The sequence below is a fragment of the Pteronotus mesoamericanus genome, unplaced genomic scaffold (genome assembly GCF_021234165.1).
Source record: "Pteronotus mesoamericanus isolate MK-2021 breed Mesoamerican mustached bat unplaced genomic scaffold, CSHL_Meso_final contig_116, whole genome shotgun sequence".
NCBI classification, from domain to species: Eukaryota; Metazoa; Chordata; class Mammalia; order Chiroptera; family Mormoopidae; genus Pteronotus; species Pteronotus mesoamericanus.
In genome coordinates this window covers 40721953-40740750 of record NW_026555027.1, presented here as the reverse complement: position 1 = coordinate 40740750, position 18798 = coordinate 40721953, and positions in this window count along the sequence as shown.

The window sequence follows — 18798 nt, the reverse complement described above, 5'->3', positions numbered from 1 at the left end:
GTCCAAGTAAGGAAGCCTCCATTTGCTTTCCAACTGCTTGCATATGAACAAGCTTCTCTTCTTTTCTATAGAATTTAGCCATCTACATGTATTGGTGACAGGGAAGAAAATGAGTGGAAGACACACAAGCTATTTGAAATATTTAGGATTGTTTCTTGAAGGTAAGGACTGTGTGTCACTCACCTTTGCAAGCAGTAGATAGCCCAATGTCTAGAACAGAATAAGTGGTTAATGTTTGTTTTTTAATATGTCATGTAATGTGCTTCTTGTTATCAAAATAGGAGACAAATTCAGGCATCAAAATTCTATAAATATAAAAAAATGAATATGTTGTTTTCCATAGTTTGCATAAGACTAAACTTTGGCCATTTATCCATATCCTATAAATGTTAATATGTTGCAAATCAGATATTTACATTTTTTTTACTATTAAACTACATCGAATGTCTTCATACAATATCTTCACAGAGATTCTATATTTTTCCTTATTTTTTCCATACCTTATGAGAAATGGTTACATGAAAAAAAATCTGAATACATTTCTTATAATGTTGTTTAACTTATAGTCTAGGTAAGGTGCCAAGTGCCTCTTTCACCATATAGTTTAGGGCTAGAAAAAAAACCTATCTCAATTCACTGTCATGCTCCATTTTTAAAGATAGCTATATGTATTTATTAGGCAGATTATATACCTCTTGGACTTGGTAGCCAGAAAGCTCAGAAAAACATAATAAAGGTACTTCTCATTAAAAGACATTTCATGCAAATCAGAAATGAAAGAGGTTAAGTAACAACTGACACCAAAGAAATACAAAGAATTGTAAGAAAATATTATGACCAACTATGTGCCAACAATTTGGACAATCTAGATGAAATGAATAAACTCCTAGGGAAAAAAAAACCCAATCTTCCAAAACTGAGTCAGGAGGAATCAGAGTATCTGGACAGATTATGAGTAGTGGAATTGTAACAGTAATTTTAAAAAACTCCCAACAAACAGAAGTCTTGTGCCTGAGCATTAATTTGAAAGAATATATGCACTCCTATGTTCATTACAGCATTGTTAACAATAGCCAAGATTTGGAAGCAGACCAAGTGTCCATCAGTAGATGAGGGGATAAAAAAAGCTGTGATACATTTACACAATGGAATACTACTCAGCCATAAAAAAGAAAAAAACTTACCCTTTGAGGCAGCATGGATGAATCTGGAGAGCATTATGCTAAGTGAAATAAGCCAGTAAGAGAAAGAAAAGTACCATAAGATTTTACTCCTATGTGGAATCTAATGAACAAAGAAAAAACTAACAAAATAGAAACAGACTAACAACTGTCAGAGGAGAAGGGGTTGTGAGGCTGGGTGAAAAAGGTGAAGGGATTAAGCCAAAAAGAAAACCTCATAGACACAGACAACACCATGGTGGTTGCTGGAGGGAAAGAGGTGTGGAGTGAGGTAGAAGAGGGTAAAGGGGGATAAATGCTGATAGAAGGAGACTTGGCTTGGGGTGGTGAACACACAGTACAATATATAGATGATGTATTATAACAAGTTTAATTTTAAGCTCTAAAATAAACATTTCACAGACTCCTTTCTTCTTCCTTCCTTCATTCCCAGAAGCTCTCTAGGGAATGTGTGCAGCCTAGGAAAGTCACTTCCTTCCCATAGTATTGCCTTGAATCCACCCTAACGTTTCTAAATTCTTCCTTTTTCTTCCTGGCTAGGAGCGCTAGAGGAGGTAGAGGATCCATTCACTGACTGGTAGCAGCTTTTTCCCAGCTGTTTCAGGGAGTGAATGGGGTTGGAGACATTAAACTTCATGAACACAGAGGCTGCGGCTGGAAGTGGTAGAAGGCAGCCAGAGGGCAGTCAGTCACCTTCCAGCTGCTGCAGTACCAGGTGGAGTGTTTGCTGGGTGGAGACAGGCACCTTGAGTTGGGGGGGGGGAGGTTGATGAGGTTATTTGTGCCCAAGCTCTGGGGACCCAGGGCAAGTGCCCTGTTGGAGCAGCAGATAAACTGTTATAAAGGATTTTATTTGTTTATTTTGTATTTTACTTATTAATTTTCTTGATGATTTATTTTATATAGAAGAAATGTGTTGTTTTTAAGTAGCTATTTCATTCTTCATCAAGAAAGGAACCCATTTCAAGGTACCAAAATGACATATCTGTGAATGGTCCTGTTTAGTAACTAAATGTATTTTTAAAACCCAGAAATGGACAGTTTAGAGAACAATGACAATAATTTTTAAGGATGTTATTCTGAAAGCCTGGTTTACATGTATTTTCTATGCTAATAACATTACAGACATTTTCATTCATGTTATATTTGCTCCTTTAACAGAGAGAGGGAAAAAAATACTTGCTAAAACAAACAAAAAAACTGAAATAGACAACCCCCTTTCTCATTTCAAAATTTTTTGAGCACCCACTACTGTACAAAGGTTGGTTGCTTAGAGATAACAATATATTAGTCTCTGTCTCCAAAGAGCTTACATGCAAACAGCTAAATCAAAATCAAATGCTTGCTAAGTCGAACTACAACTAATGTGGCCATGGCAGCTCAGGGAAACGATTTATCCTAAGAGCACGTCCAAAGTCAGGGTGCAAGAATGACTCTCATTTTAATGCAACCTTGAACACTAAAGTATGAGAAAGATTTTTGAAAGTTAGAGACTTGAGAATAAATTAGTCTTTCACTACTTTACTATAAGGCCTTTTGCTGCTATTTATGCTGTATTCTCAGTGGTGAAAACATCAGACTCAAACCAGGTTACCTGCATCCCCACCCTGGCTTCTGCCATTTACCTTGAATAAGTCGCTGATCTCTCTGTGCTTCAATTTTCTTATCTGCAAAATAGGGATAAATGGTTCCTACCTTTTTTAAGTTTATTATGAGGAACTTAATCTATTCAAATATGCAAAAAAAGTATTTGAAAGATTGCCTGATGCATGGTGTTATATAAGACTTAGCTACTGTTTATTCACAGTGCCTCTTAGTTTCCTTATATCTAAAACAAAAATAACAACACTGACCTCACCGATTTGTTGTCAGAAATAAATGAGATAATTTAAATTAAGTACCTGGCACATAATAAACATTAAACATCTGTTCCCTTCCTACTTTCTTAAGAGAAAATGTATTTTCTCAGTTTAAAAAAAGACAATAAAATACACACACAAAATGTTAGCTTGAAGGTTGACTTTTTAGAAATTGTGATCATGAAGCTTTAGAAGTTTGTTTAGAACATACCAATAAAAACATTGGTTTATCTTTGCTGGGCAATATAGTACTTATGTCCAACTTCCAAAGTCTATCAAGTTCCCAAAAGCTGACACGACAAGTTCCATGATGGACTTAGCGAAGCCTTTAAAGAAGCTTCCTTATGGCATCTTTTCAGAATAAAGCACTCCTGCTGATATTGGTGAAGCATTGCAACGCTCAGTTCATCCACCCACTCTAACGGCTTTAAAGTCTGTGAGCCTGTCAAGAAACTGTTGTTTTTCACTTCACTTTGGAGCTCTCTAAGCTAATGAATGAGAATGCCTGCGTTAAAGGGCATTTATAATAACAGTAATAAAACACTCATACATTTGGAGATAAACCAGCTGAAAAATGTTTTTGGCTGAAAACTTATTCTTTCATCAGCATATATTTTGAACAGAGGCCCTCACAAAGGCATGCAAATGTTTGAGTGTGGGCAGTAGTACTTTTTAATAGACTATTTTTTAGGGCAGTTTTAGTTTCACAGCAAAATTAAGCAGAAGATACAGAGCTTTCTAATATAACCCCTGCTGCCACATGTACATAGTCTCCCCCATTATTAACATCTGTCACCAAACAGGCACATCGGTTATACTGATGAAGCTAATTGACACATCATAATCACCCGAAGTCCACAGTTTACATTAGGGTTCACTGTGGTGTTGTACATCCCATGGATCTGGACAAATGTATAATGATATGTATCTACCATTTTGTACCAACTGAGTAAATTCATTGCTCTAAACATTCAACAATGTCCTTATTGATTTTTTTTTACCTATTTCTGATAGAGTGTTAAATTCTCCAACCATAATAGTGATTCATCTATTTATTCTTGCAGTTCTATTGTCTCTTGTCATATATATTTTGATGCTCTGTTGTTAGGAATATATGAAGTCTGTCCAGGAGAAGTCCAGCCATTGTTAACATAATGAGAACAGTTTGCACAACATAAATATAACATGGCAGCCAAGGACAGTGGACTGGAATGCATATGTGTAAACAATGACAACTTCACTGTACTAGCTAGTGGGGGCGGTAGATGCTGCTGAGTGAGCATGTGTACTGTGTAGCCATCGCATTCAGAAGGACTGAGCAAGAAGAGCAATGAATTTACATCAAATTTTGCATTAAGCTTGAACATTCCTTTGCAGAAACTATTTGGATGATTCAGAAGACCTTAGCTATGGGCAACTGGTTATTGGCAGCTTCGTCACAATAACATGACAGCTCATGCATCACTTCTCATGCAGAGTTTTTTGACAAAACTTCAAATCACCCAGGTGCCCCAGTTCCCCTACAGCCCAGAATTGGTGCGCTGAAACTTCTGGCTTTTCCCAAAATTAAAATCACTTTTGAAAAGGAAGAGATTTCAGACTATCAATGAGATTCAGAAAAATATGACAGGACAGCTGATGGCAACTGGGAAAACTGTGTGTTGTCCCAAGGTGGCTACTTTGAAGGAGACTGAGGCAGCATTGTCCTATGCACAATGTTTTTTGTATCTTGTATCTTCTTCAATAAATGTCTCTATTTTCCGTAGTATGTGGCTGGATACCTTCTGGACAGATCTCGTATACTTGAAGGACTATGTTTTCTGAAAGAATTTACCCCTTTTTCATTATGAAATGACCCTCTTTATCACTCATAACTCTTCTTGATCTAAAATCATCTCTGTCTGAAATTAATATAGCTATTACTATTCTGATTCATGTTAGCATGATATATCTATCTTTAATCTATATGTGTCTTTATATTAATATGGGTTTCTTATAAAAAACATATACTTGATTGCACTCTGACAGTCACTGTCTTTACTTGGTGTCTTTAAATCTTGATGTTCAAAATGTTACTGATATATTTATATTAATATCTACTATATGTGTTACTATTTTCTATTTTTTATCCTTTTTTTCTTGTGTTTATATCTTCTTGTCTTTTTAAATGCTATTTGTGTTTTTAATTGAATATTTTATATGATTCCATTTTCTCTTCTTAGTATATCAGCTATATTTCTTATTTTACATTTTTTTTAGTGGTTGACCTTGGGTTTGCTATATACAGTTGACCCTTGGACAATGCAGGGGTTCAGGTACTGACCTCCCCATGCAGACAAAAATCCACATATAACTTTGACTCCCCTAAAGCTTAACTAATAATATTTAACTATTATATTCTGATAATAAAATAAGCTGAAGAAAAAAGATGTTATTAAGAAAATTATAAAGAAGAAAATGCATTTACAGTACTGTACTAAATTTATCAATACCATAAATTTGCATTATCTGGTTACAAGATGAATCATCTGTCAGTACCTATGTCAATATTGCTTTATCTGATACAAAACACTAGTTTTATGGTAGCCTAGTATAATCAATATGATTGCTTCACAGTAGCCTAGCTATGTAGTAACAAATGAATCATTATAAAATTTTTATGGATACAGTATTACAGTATTATTCATAATATAGTGTTGGAAACATTGTTACACTTTTCAAAAACCACTTATCTGTGATGATAGGTTGATATGTGATTTCTTCAATTATGAGAGAGACATACTTGTATAGTAATATAATTCTCTGAAAGCAAAGTTTTGAAACAACGAGACAACCAACATATTAATTTTATATTAAATATCACTTACCTTATGCCTATGTAAGTAAAAGCTTCCACTTCAATGTAAGTTTTGCACATGATGTTCTACATGATGATTACTTAGGTGATGATGATGATAATGATACAAAAGTGTCTCATATAGTTCTTGTACAGTTATTAGATCTTCACATGAAGGAACTCACACATATAATACAGATAAGTTTATAAACTGTACAACATGATGATGATTTACCATTTAGTGAGTGGAAATGGATCAGCATAAACGTTTTAATCTTTATTGTCTTCACAATGAGTCAGAGAAAAATGAGGGGTTGGTCTTGCTGTCTCAGGGGTAGCAGAGGCAGGAGCAGGGGGAAGTGGAAGAGGAGGCAGGAAAGGTAGGCACCCTTCATGTTACTTTACGGAATTATGTCATAATTTCTCTCTGATGTTTTTACTTTTCATTTTTCTAAAAACATTTCTATACAGTACTAATCCTTTCACCATTTGCTTTGGTTTTGGTGCCAGTATCATAGGAGGGTCCCTGTTGTAAAGGAAGTCAAAAACAGTCTTGAATAATGAGAAGCCTTCTGCCAGAGTGTCTAATGTCAATTTGTTTTCTGCCTCTGCCTCTTCCACATCTTCTTCCTCATCATCTGGCAGTGGTTCAGAAGTACTTGTCTTCATCAAGTTGTCTTCTTAATATTACCATTCCTCTGGTGTGGTGTCTATTAGCTCTGTGTAAGTTTTAATACATTTTAACTTTTTAGGATACACAACTGTCTATACTTTATGCTAGTAAATGACAAAATAGACTAGTATCTACATATATTTTATGCATGCATGATATACCGAACTTTTCCTTAATTTTTCAATATTTCTAGTCTACTCTGTTGTCTTTTCAAGTTATCACAAATCCCCCCAAATTTTTCAATGTCATTGAAAAAATCTATGTACAATTGGAGCTGCACAATTCAAAGATATGTTTTTCAAGGGTTAACTGTCCATTTACAACTAGTCCAAATCCATTTTCAAATAAGACTATGCCACTTCACTGGTAGTGCAAGTACTCATAATAACAAAGTAATCCTAATTCCTTCTTGTCCCTTGTCACTGCAGTCATTTATTTCACTTATAAATAAGTATATATACTTATGTAGGCATTCATGGTCAAATATGTTGTTCCTGTTATTTTTTTCACAATATGTGTTATAACAAGAATAAAAAAATTTTATTTTACCTTCACTTGTCTTTTCTCCAATGCTCTTCCTTTCTTTATGTATATCTGAGTTTCTAAGCTATACCTTTTTTTTTTCTCTGAAAAACTTCTTTCAATATTGCTTGCAGATCTACTGGCAACAAATTTCCTTGGTCTGTGTTTGTTTGAAACAGTCTTTATCTTTTCTCACTCTCTGCTTTTAGAATGGCCACTTTGAAGCCCACTCCCTCTGCCCAGAAGGTGGAGGAGACAGCACCCTCACCGCATTCCCTTTGAGGGAGAGAGAGAAAGAAACTCCCTGTAAAGAAACCACTTATTAAATCTTTCTACATCTCCAATCTCTGGACCCCCTTATAGTGTCCTTGTGCAATCATTTTCTTGGAAATCTGTTTCTGCCTAGTACTTCTCTTTGGAATAGCCTAAGTATTGTATGGTGGTGCTGCAGTTGTAATTCCAGTTTAACATTTTGTCACACATCCAAGGGAGTCCTTTCCACTTTTGGAAAGTGCTAATAATCTTTCTTTCAAATTTCAAATATTCTCCTTGATGTGACTAGGAGGTTCTAGATCGCTCAAAACGGGATTAATTTATCTCCTACTTGGTAGCCTTTTGAAGTAGGCTGAATAACGCCCCTCCCCCCCACAAAAGGTATCCACATCCTAATCCTAAATTGTGACTATTACCTTATATGGCAAAAGTGATTTTGCAAATCTGATTAAAAACCTTGAGCTGAGGAGATTATCCTGGATTATTCAAATTGGCTCTAAATGTAATCACAAGTCTTCTGCTAAGAGAGTGATGGAAGATTTGCCCACAGAAGGGAAAGAGATGATGTGGTGATGAACACGGAGACTGGAGTGATATTTTTTGAAAAAAAGGAAAGGGGTCACCATTCAAAAAATACAAGTAGCACAAGTACCCACTAGAAGATGGAAAAGGCAGAGTAATGGATTTTCCTTCTAGAGTTTTCTTAAGGAGCCTACTTCTGCAGCACTTTGACTTTAGCCAGTGAATCTGATCTCAGAGACTCCAGAATTCTAAGAGAATACATTTGTGCTGTTTTAAATCACTAAGTTTCTGGCAATTTTTTACAGCAGCAATACGAAACTAATATCCCTTTAAATACTTGAAAACCTTTATAGCCTCTTAACACCCTTGGTGAAGCAGTCACATTGCTCAGAAGGCTTGGGTCTCCTGTTTAAAGACATTTGCACAAAAAGCAGTGGCCCTTCCTGGTACCCCAGCGTCATCTAACTTAAATAAACGTAGCTATTACTTTTAAAAAATGGTTTATTATGATTTTTTTTAAAGACCCACCAGTTAATTTTTATCAAGTCAGATTTCTACCCAGCCTGTTCTTTGGGGCTTTCTCCAGCTTCAAGAAAAGAAAAATAAAGGAAAATAAATGTGCTGATTGCCCAAGTATGTGGCTCCACTGCTGCAGACAGTTCCAAAGTTCCCTTTAACTGAAACTTGCTTCTTTTGTCCTAAGAAGTTCAGCAGGCTGTGTTTCTGCCTTCTGCCGAAGAGCTTTAAATAATCCCTGCCCCACACTATTTTTGGTATTCAGGACAATGGATTATTATAGGCGAAAGAAAAATTTAGGGCAGTACTCCAAAAATAGGCCATCTCATTCTAAAATGAATTATTTCTTACTTGGTCCCAAGATATCTTGTGGGGTAGGGGAAATTCCCCAAGGGAGCAAAGCAAGGACCTTGATGGCATTTTGGTGCAGCAAGTTTGGGTTGATTCTATTTTGTTCATTCTCTAAGTTTCATCAGTTTCCTGGGTTCATTTGCATAACTCTACACTTTGCCACATTTCCCCCCTCATAACTGGATATTCTGGATATTTCAACTTAACACTCTTAATATAGCTTTTATTTTCTTAGCAAATTCCAGAATGCTAAAAAAGTCTCAAGCAGGATCATCTCTTTTCTCTGCCTTGCTATTGAAATCATATTATTTGTGTTTTAATACATGTATGAATTTATATATATATATATATATTATTATACCATTTGCAAACAAAGATATAGTAGCTACATAACAACTCCACAATAACTGCTGTTAGGGTAAATAATTTTGTTGGTGTCTCTAATTATCCTACGTATACGTAAGTTACATTTCATTCACTATTTAACGTCTCTCAGATGAGCAAATGCAACTGAATTCACATCAGCCTGCATTTGTGGAGCACATACAATGTACTGTTAGACAACATGCTGGACAGTGGTTAAAAAAGTAGCATGCACATACTCCCCTGCTTAAGGAGTCCACATGCAGAAAAGTGATACAAACATGCAAAAGAAGCCTATTCCTAAATATGAGGATAATACAAGTAAAGATGCAAAGCGGGCACTGATAAGAAAACGCTTTCTTCTCTTCGGAAGGGGAAGGGGTAAGGAGAAGTTACATTGAGTACCTGATCTTTGTTCTGGGCCTAGGATTTTTTTTATTTTAATTTTTTTTTTGGTTGGATATTGTCTTCCACATGGCCAGAAATGCAACAAGGAAGTACAGTTCAGAAGAAGCTGAACGAAGGGAACAAAGGCTTAGTGTGTTCTGAAAAAAGCATATGCACCAACAGACATATAGACACTGCATATACTTTAGGCTCCGCAGGGAAGAAGTGCCAAAGGTAACAAGGGCCTCTTTAGACCACATTTACCCACTTGCTTGGCTCAAGTGGGTAGGTATACCTGAGCAAGCAGGCCAAAAACAAACAAACAAACAAACAAACAAACTCTTATCTTCCAACACATAATCATCTTGATGTCAGTTTTCTGCTTCCATGTGCAAGGAAAAGAAAAGAAGACACAGTGACTTGGATGCCACCCACCTCTCAACTCCACCACTAACAGAATGTTGGTGTCACTCCCTCATGGTTGCACTATGGCTGCCTCTGCTACAGCCATCACATCTGCATAGTTAGCACTCAAGCCAGAAGCAACAGGGCACCTTCTCTCCTGCCCATCTCTTTCTTTTAAGCAAAGAAAATCTCTCACAGAAGCCCCTGTAGTTTTCCTCTTTCATCTCATTGTCCAAAACTAGGATCATGAGTCCTTGCCTCAACCAATCAATAGAAGGGGGAAAGTGGTTGCTATCACCAGCTTGGACCAACCATGACTCCTTTAAATTGAGCATCCACAGGAAGAAGTTAGTGTGCTGCGTGAGCAACCAACACCATCCTGCCATAAAGGAGAAAGAGACAAGGTAGCTGAGGATTCAAAGCCAAGGGAATGGAAGAGCAAGATGAGCAGAACATGTGAAGGTGCCGAGTCATCCTGAATAAACCCAAGTACTACATTACTATATGCTTCTCAAAGGAAGGTGCACAGCCCCAGTTCTGTGCTGGGTGGGTGCAAAACAAGAGTGCCCAAAACATTTTCCTGAAGTTTATTACAAGATGTGGAAGAACCAGATACTTTAATAAGAACTGTCCCTCTCTCACAAACATGGAAGAAAAGAAGAACAGGGGAGGGGAGTCGAGCTCCAGGAGAAACAGTTCCATCTGTAAAGTTTCACACGAGTAGGAACCGAGTGGTGGACCTGCAGCTGGGGCAGCCTCTCCTCTTGTACCCCAGGGGGTTCCAGGCTGTCCTCTGAGCTCACCAGGTCTTCTTAGGTACAATGCTTCTGAAGGCCATAGAGGTGCCAGGCACCCTCCTGATGTGACTCCCCAGCAGAGAATGCCATGGCAGTTTGCACACCTCTATTGTCTACTGGGCCAAGTCTTTTCACCAAGGGGTCCTTGCACTCATAGTGTGTACTTCTTGAGCTGTGGTCACTTGCAGTGGTTTGCATCCAGCCTCTGGGCTGTCTCTCTTGCACTGCATGGCCAGGCTTTCTGGAGCCCAGCATCTTCAAGTTCAGCATTTAAAAGGCAGGGAGCCCAGCTTGACCTCCCTGGAATCTTTGATTATAGCCCAGCCTTGGCTGTCCACTATTTACATTGGTCCTATCTTGTTCTGTTTGCCACATCACTTTCTGTATGGCCTAAAGCACAGTTTATTCAAAATAAAATTCAAGAACCTCTCAACCACCCCATGCCGACCCTGGCTGGCTCCCTCTGGGGTTCCACTGCCATTGCTGCAGCTGCTGCTGCTGGTGGGGTTGGGGGGAGTCCCCAGGGCCACACTGGGGGTCTGGGCTAGGGGTGACAGTCCTGGACTGGCGGCTGGGTGGAGGAGAGGCATTCCTTGACTCCGGGCTGGCTGGGGGACTGGCAGGCTCTCTGACCTTCTCCCTTGACTCCTGGTCCTCAGTCTGTTGATCTGCCTGGCAGAACATGGAGAACTCTGGCTGAATCTCCTGAGTTGGGGAGGGACTATGGCTTTAGGGGTTAGGGGAACAGAAGGATCTTCCCATGGCAGTGCAGCACTCCCCTTGGGGTTTCTTGGTCCTCAGGATGTGGCATGTGGCCATCACATTGCTACATCTCTCACCTCTTAATGAATCCTGGATTGGGTCCACTCAAACCCCAGGTTCATCATCTTTTCTGTCACCTATGGGTCCATGTCATCACAGAGCAGCTCAATGTAAGGTCTGAGTTCCTCCTCCTGGCCTATTTTTAGCCATGGGTCCCTTATGACTGGTTTTAAAATTCTTCTGTCCCTGGGGTCAAGAGTCATCAATTTCTTTAAGATGATTTCCAATTCAAGAGATAAAAATGGCAAATAATATTTCCCTCTCTGTATCAGTTGCTGTAGCTCCCTGAACTTCCCGGTGACCATCTCACATAGAACCACTCCTAGGCTCCATATATTTACTACAGGGCCATTGCATTTTTGGCCCAGGAAGAGTTCTAGGGAGGCATAAGAGAAGCTGCCAATGAATATGCTCAACTTATTGCAGTGAATTAAGTGCTGAATCCAAAGTCCTAAATTTTGATGTTTATCTGAGCATCAAAGAGCATGTTGTCTTGCTTTAGGTCCCTGTGGACAATGCCCCTTTGGCGGCAGTGCTGCACAGCAGATACCAGTTACTGGAAAATGCCTGGGGCTTCATTCTTAGTCATGTGGCCATTTTCCTACAGGTAATCGAACATGTCCCTCCACTAAGGTGCTCCATAATGATGAATAATGTTTCCTTGGTGTCAGTCACCTCGAATAACTTGACAATAGTGGCTGCACCAGTTCACATTCCCTACAACAGTGCACAGGCTACCTATTTTTCTACATCTTTGCCAACATTTGTCAACTCTTGTCTTTTTGATGATAGTCATCCTAACAGGTGTGAAGTGATACCTCATTTTGGTTTTGATTTTCATTCTCCTGATGATTAATGATGTTGCACATATTTTTAGGTACTTGTTGGTATATGTATTTTGGAAAAATGTCTATTCAATTCTTCTGCTCATTTTTAAATTGGGTTTTTTAAATTTTTATTGAGTTTATACATTTCGGATATTATTCTACTATCAGATATGTGATTTGCCTCCAGCTTTATTCTTCTTTAACTTTATTGAAGAATAGGTGTATATATTTAAAGTGAAAATACAACATGATGATTTCATATATATGTATACTATAGAGTGATTAACAACATCAAGATAATTAACACATCTATTACCTCACATAGTTAACTCTTTCTTTTTTTATGGGAGAATGATTGAGATCTACTCTCAACAAGTTTCAAGTTTATCATACTGTATTATTAACTATAGTCACCGTGCTATACATTATTAGATCCTCAGAACTTCTTATAACTGATATTTGCTCACTTTGACCTACATCACAGCTCATTTTCTGCTTCCGTCAGCCCCTGAAAACCACCCTTCTATTCTCTGTTTTTATTAAATGGCTTTTTTAAAATAAGAGGTTCAAAATATATTTATCGAAGTCCCATGGCATTTTTCACAGAAATAGGAAAAAAACTTTCTTAAAATTTATATGGAACCACAAAAGATAGCCAGAACAATTTTTAGAGAGAAGAGGAAAGCTGGAGGCATCACGCTTTCTGATTTCAAGCTATAATACAAAGGTATGGTAATTAAAACAGTATAATACTTACACAAAAACAGGCACATAGACTAGTGGAACAGAAAGAGAGCCCAAACATAAATCCATTCATCTGTGGACAACTAATTTTTAACAAGGATGCCAAGAACACACAATGGGGAAAGAATAGTTTTTTCAATAAATAACACTGGGAATATTGGATATCCATAATTGGACTCCTATCTTACATGTTTGATAAAAATAACTCAAAATGACCAAGACTTAAATTTAAGACCTGAAACTCTATAGCCCCTAGAGGAAAATATAGGGAAAGGATTCTTGACGTTGGTCTTGGCAATGATTTCTTGGATAAGACTCCCAAAGCACAGAAAACAAAAGTAAAATTAAACAAGTGGCACTATATCAGACTAAAGACCTGTGCTACACAGCAAAGGAAACCACCAATAATTTGAAAAAAGAAACGTAAAGAATGGGGAAAAATACATTTTAATCTTAAATATATTAAAATTAGAATATATTTTAATGTGTTTGGACTACATGAAAGAAGATATCTTATTTTCCCACTATTTTTTCTTTAATATTCCCCCTACCACTTCATAGCCTCCCTTTTTATAAAAGAAATGTCAAAATCAGGCTCAAATCTTCACTAGGAAACTTTAGATAATGTTTTTTATAAGACAGCTCTTTTATTTTCACAGTTATCTTCTATTTATGGTAGCTGATTCTGGTTTTCTACTTATGGCAGTGACATGCAATTTCCTTTTATAACAATTTATTTGAGTAAAATAAAAGTGAGTCAATTTAAAGGAAATATTAAGTAAATAATAGCTCACACAGTACTCAGACACAGCAAAAATCATCAAGATGGTTCACAAGTGACTGAAGATTGTGAAACTGGGGTCTATTCCAACCTTCTTGATGTATAAGTAAGAGTCTAAAATGAAGAACTAATTATGGACAAAAGATTGAGCTAGAACCTCCTTATCTTCTGTCTTTTTTGTCTCCATTATACCAATTTCCTTTCCCAAGTTCTGAAAATCTGTTCCTCTTCATTCTTTGCTCTCTAATACTTTTCCTTTTACCTGTCACTTGTTTCTTTTACTGAAATTTAGGTGATGCTTGTTTCTATTGTATCCAATTCATAATCTTGGCAGGCACGTCTTAACTGGGTTGACAAGAAGATTTTCCATCACTTTAAATCACATAAAGCTCTACTTTCAACTGAAATCTACACATTCATAACTGAAGATATTTTTATTTTATTAATAAATAATATAAAAGTTTATAATACTATTTTTAAAAAATATTGACAAATTCCAAACACAGCCATCCTTGATTTTAAGGAACTCAACTAAGTTGGGAAGATTTATTGTCAAATATCAATAGTGGGCTTAGCCCCAGGTAAATCCTGTGAACATAAATGAAATTTAATTCAATTAATGTTTATTAAATGCCAGCTATTTTGCAGTCATTGTATTCATATAAATTTAATATCCTAATAGCTATAATTTGCTGGGCACATTTAATTTATTATGCCACTTCTTACAGCAATCTTCCAAGATAGAAGACTGTTACCTCTAGTTTGTAGATGAAGGAAGAGGGGTTCACAGAGTGTAGGTAACTTGTCCAGTGGCCCTCAGCTAGCAGGTGCCAGAATCAGAGTTTTAATCTGTTAGAAGCTAATCTTCATGTTATTTACATGGCACTATTTTACCTTTCAGAGTCCCAAACTCCAGTAGCTTATAATTAAGCAAAATATATGTGTGGTTTCTACCCTCAAAAAACTAAATGTATTTGAAAAGAGAAAAACTTGAAATATAAAAATGAAGAATAACAATTTGGAACATTCCAAATTCCAGATAAATGTAATACCCATATGCATGGCCAGAGTTCAAAACTGCATTGAGGGGGAATACATTGGAGGAGTTCTCTCACCTCAAGTGGAAAGGAAGTCTAGGGTTCAAAGAAGTGAAGATGATTTGGAAAAGTGTTTAAGGCAGATGATTGGGAGTATGCAAAGGAATAGAAGACTATGTTTACAGCAGAGAGTATACATTGATAAGCAGGGGATCAGGAGTAGAAAGGTTGACAGGGGCCAGGTCACGATGAGCTTGAATACCAGGCATTAGGCTTTACTCTAAGGCAAGGGATCTATGGAAAGTTCTTGAGCAAGGCAAATGTGTAAGAACTGTGCTTTAAGAAGATCCGTCTGGCAAGAGAATGCAGATTAAGTGAGGAGGGGAGAGGAGTGAACAGGCTCTAGGAATTTCATTACCTTGATGACAAAGGTTTGGACTGAGTGACAGCCATGGAACCAAAAACAGAGGACACCCCTAACTGCTCCGTAACCACCCAGATATTACCCATCTAGGTTTCCTTCGGATTTATCTGTAGGTCTGCTCTTCAGAAAAATATCATGATAAGGATATTGGAGACATGAACAGAACAGAACATCACCAAGGTGCAGGGAAAAAATAAACTATTTTAAGATGATGTGTTTCAGGACTAAGTGAGACACCACTGCAGGTAACTTTAAAGGCAATACTTCAGGGAACAAGCAGGAGGGCTGGTGAAAATCCTTGCAATCAGACAAACTCATTTAGGTACGAACTACACAAAGAAGAATATTTATGAGGCAAACAATGATTGTTCTGTAACTTGGCTGAAACCAAGACTAAGGAAAAACATTTCAGATCTTTGAAATTCTGCCTCAGCAAGGTATTATCTGGAATGTGTATGCTGCACATTGACATGAAAGTATTGTGTGGTTTGAAATGGATGCCAGTTTTGAAATATGACTGCCATGTAGTAATTTGTAGTCATGTATATTTTCTGTTTGCATTATTATATGACTGTCCATTTAGGAGGCATAATTAGGACCTAGTAAGCTATAAATAAGGTACAGTTTACTTTCTGACAAATTCTTTAATGTGACTGATTACCCTTGGCACAAAAACTACAGTTGCATGAGCTTCTTAAATAAAAACTGCATAATATTTCCATCTGTCAAAGTCACATAATTAAAGGCATCAGCAGTGCATAGAATTAGCACTTCAGGTTTTGTTCTCAGGTTTGGACAGCATTCATCATCAGTTGACAGATGGAATTGTTTTTTCTTTATTTTTCCATTTTGTTCTTCTTTCTGCAGCTACCTAAAACCCTACTGAGGACCTCTTGAAACAGTAAAGAACATGGACCTGGAATAATTGACTGTAGGCAGGACCCATTCACTTGCTTCATGTTTATCACCAGATGTAGGCAGGGACTCTAACTGCATCATTAGAGAGAGGGTCAATTGGCCCTGTTATCCCTTGACACAGGAGAAAGCTATTATAAGGGCACAGGACAACATCTGTCATTCTCTAAGATGAAAAAAGACTTCTTTCTTCATGGCAGTGTTTTCTGACTACTTGCTCTATACTAGGTTGTTGGAGTTACTACAAGAATTACAGGTGAGTCATCACTCTCACCTGTATATTCTAGCTCTGGTTTTCACATTAAATAATAATACTTACTATTATTATTTTATTATTACTATCAACTTTATTGGGTGCATGACTCAGGCACAAGCCTCATTTTATCATTTTATAGATGAAGAAACTGAGACAAAAAGAACTAAAATCTTGCCCAAAGTCAAATACTTAGCAGCAAAACCAAAATATGACTCTACTGAATGAGATTACAAAAATAGAAGAAACTGGCTAAGTAGTTGGCAGAGTGATTTATTTCTTTCCCATACACAGAAGAATGTCTATAAGGAAAAGAGAATAGACAGTTAATAAATCCATTATTCAAGTCAAGGTGGAAGTATAGGCAATCTTGTATTTGTAAACTAGCTGTTTGGCATTTATTCATGAAATGATGTCTGAGGTTTTTTTTTTTTTTCAAAATAATGGAGGAAGGAATGAGGATATAATAAGATTGGTCATGAGCTGATAATTATTGAAGCTGGGCAATGGGTATATGGGGTGCTATACCATCCTTTTTAATATGTGTATGTTTAAAATTTTCCATAATAAAAAAATTAAAGAAGGGGAAGGGACTAGTCAAAGAACATGTATGAATGACACATGGACATGGAGAATAGTATGGGAATTGACTGTGGGAGTGGGGGTGGGGTGGGTGGAGGCGGGCAAAGGGGGGGAAATTGGGACACCTGTAATAGCATAACAATAAAAAAAGAAAGTGATGAAAACCATAGCTTCACTATGAAGAAATGTACACATACATGTATGGGAATGCATATATGGAACACTGCACAGAAAATTCCTAAGAACCTTTGTGGCATTGGCAAGCACTGCCTTTCTACAATCTGTCTCAAACTGTAAGATGGCTCAGTCACTGACACAGCTATTACATTTTAAGAATGGGTTTGAGGAGTGAAATGTTATTCTAAATTTCTTTTCACCTCTAAGAATCCGTGAATATCTGTTAGGTTCTCCAGAGAAACAAAACCAATATTTTATTTATTAAATATTTATATAATATAAAATAATGAGAGTAATGATAGTATAGGTATATTATTCATAGGTAACAATAGATACAGATATAGATATAGGTAGATTAGATATAGATTAGATATAGACAAAGAGATTTATTTTAAGAAATTGGCTTAGGGAGTCTGAGAAGACCCAGGATCTGCAGTCAACAAGCTGGAGAGCAAAAGGAGACAGTGGCGTAAATCCCAGCTCAAGCCCAAGTCTGAAGGCAAAAGACTGATGTCCCAGCTCAGTTAGTGAGAGCAAATTCTCTTACCTTACCTTTTATTCTATTCAGGCCCTCAATGGATTGGATGATGCCATTCACATTGTGATGTGCAATCTGCTTTTCTCAGGCTACCAATTCAAATGTTAATCCCATCCAGAAATAGCCTCAAGGACACACCCAGAACAACATTTTAACCGAAGGTCTGAGCATTTGATTGTACAGTCAAGTTGACCCATAAAAGTAACCATTACAGTGCTTAATAAATTAAAATATATTCAGAAGTGAAAAAACAGGAAGAACCAATTACCTAATGAAACTCTAGGTCCCTCAATTGATCCTTGATCACAGGCTCCAAGTTAAAAACCCCTGGATGGAAAGTTGTCTACTTACCTCACACCAGCTCTATCTGAGATGTCTTTATGGTGGTTAATTGATTTTTCTTACAGTCACAGCTACTTCTCCTACCTCTAACCTCCCTTCTTTTTTCTTTCTTCCTTCTTTGCATCTCTCCTTTTTTCTAGAAAAATGTATTGATCAAATGCTATGTACCAGGTATATATATAGTGCTAAGTACTAGGAATGCAGCAGTGAATCACAGACATTATCCTAGTGAGAACCAGTTTTACAATTTCTATGCAAAAGAGTCTTGAAAGTAAAATTGGTTGAAAGGAGAGCTGGAAACTTGTCTTGAATTATGGTTTTCATAAACTTGACAAAACTCTAATAAAATGCCAATTGTCTATACCAAATAAATACAGCGCAATATGTTAGAGAAAGAATAGCCACCTTCTCACCCCTTAATGCCCTGCCTCCACTCCAGATCTTAAACTCTAGTAAGGCAGAGAGACAATAAACAAATAATAAATCATTGCCAATTGTGATAAATGTCATGAAGAAAAATACGGTCTCTTCAAAATATAATAATGAAGCTTAATTTAGATTGGGTTATTTTGGGTTTTTTTTTTTTAGAAAGAGACATTTAAATTTAAGCTGGATATTGAATGAAGCTATATTAACTTTCTAGGGATGCCATAATAAAATACCACAGACTA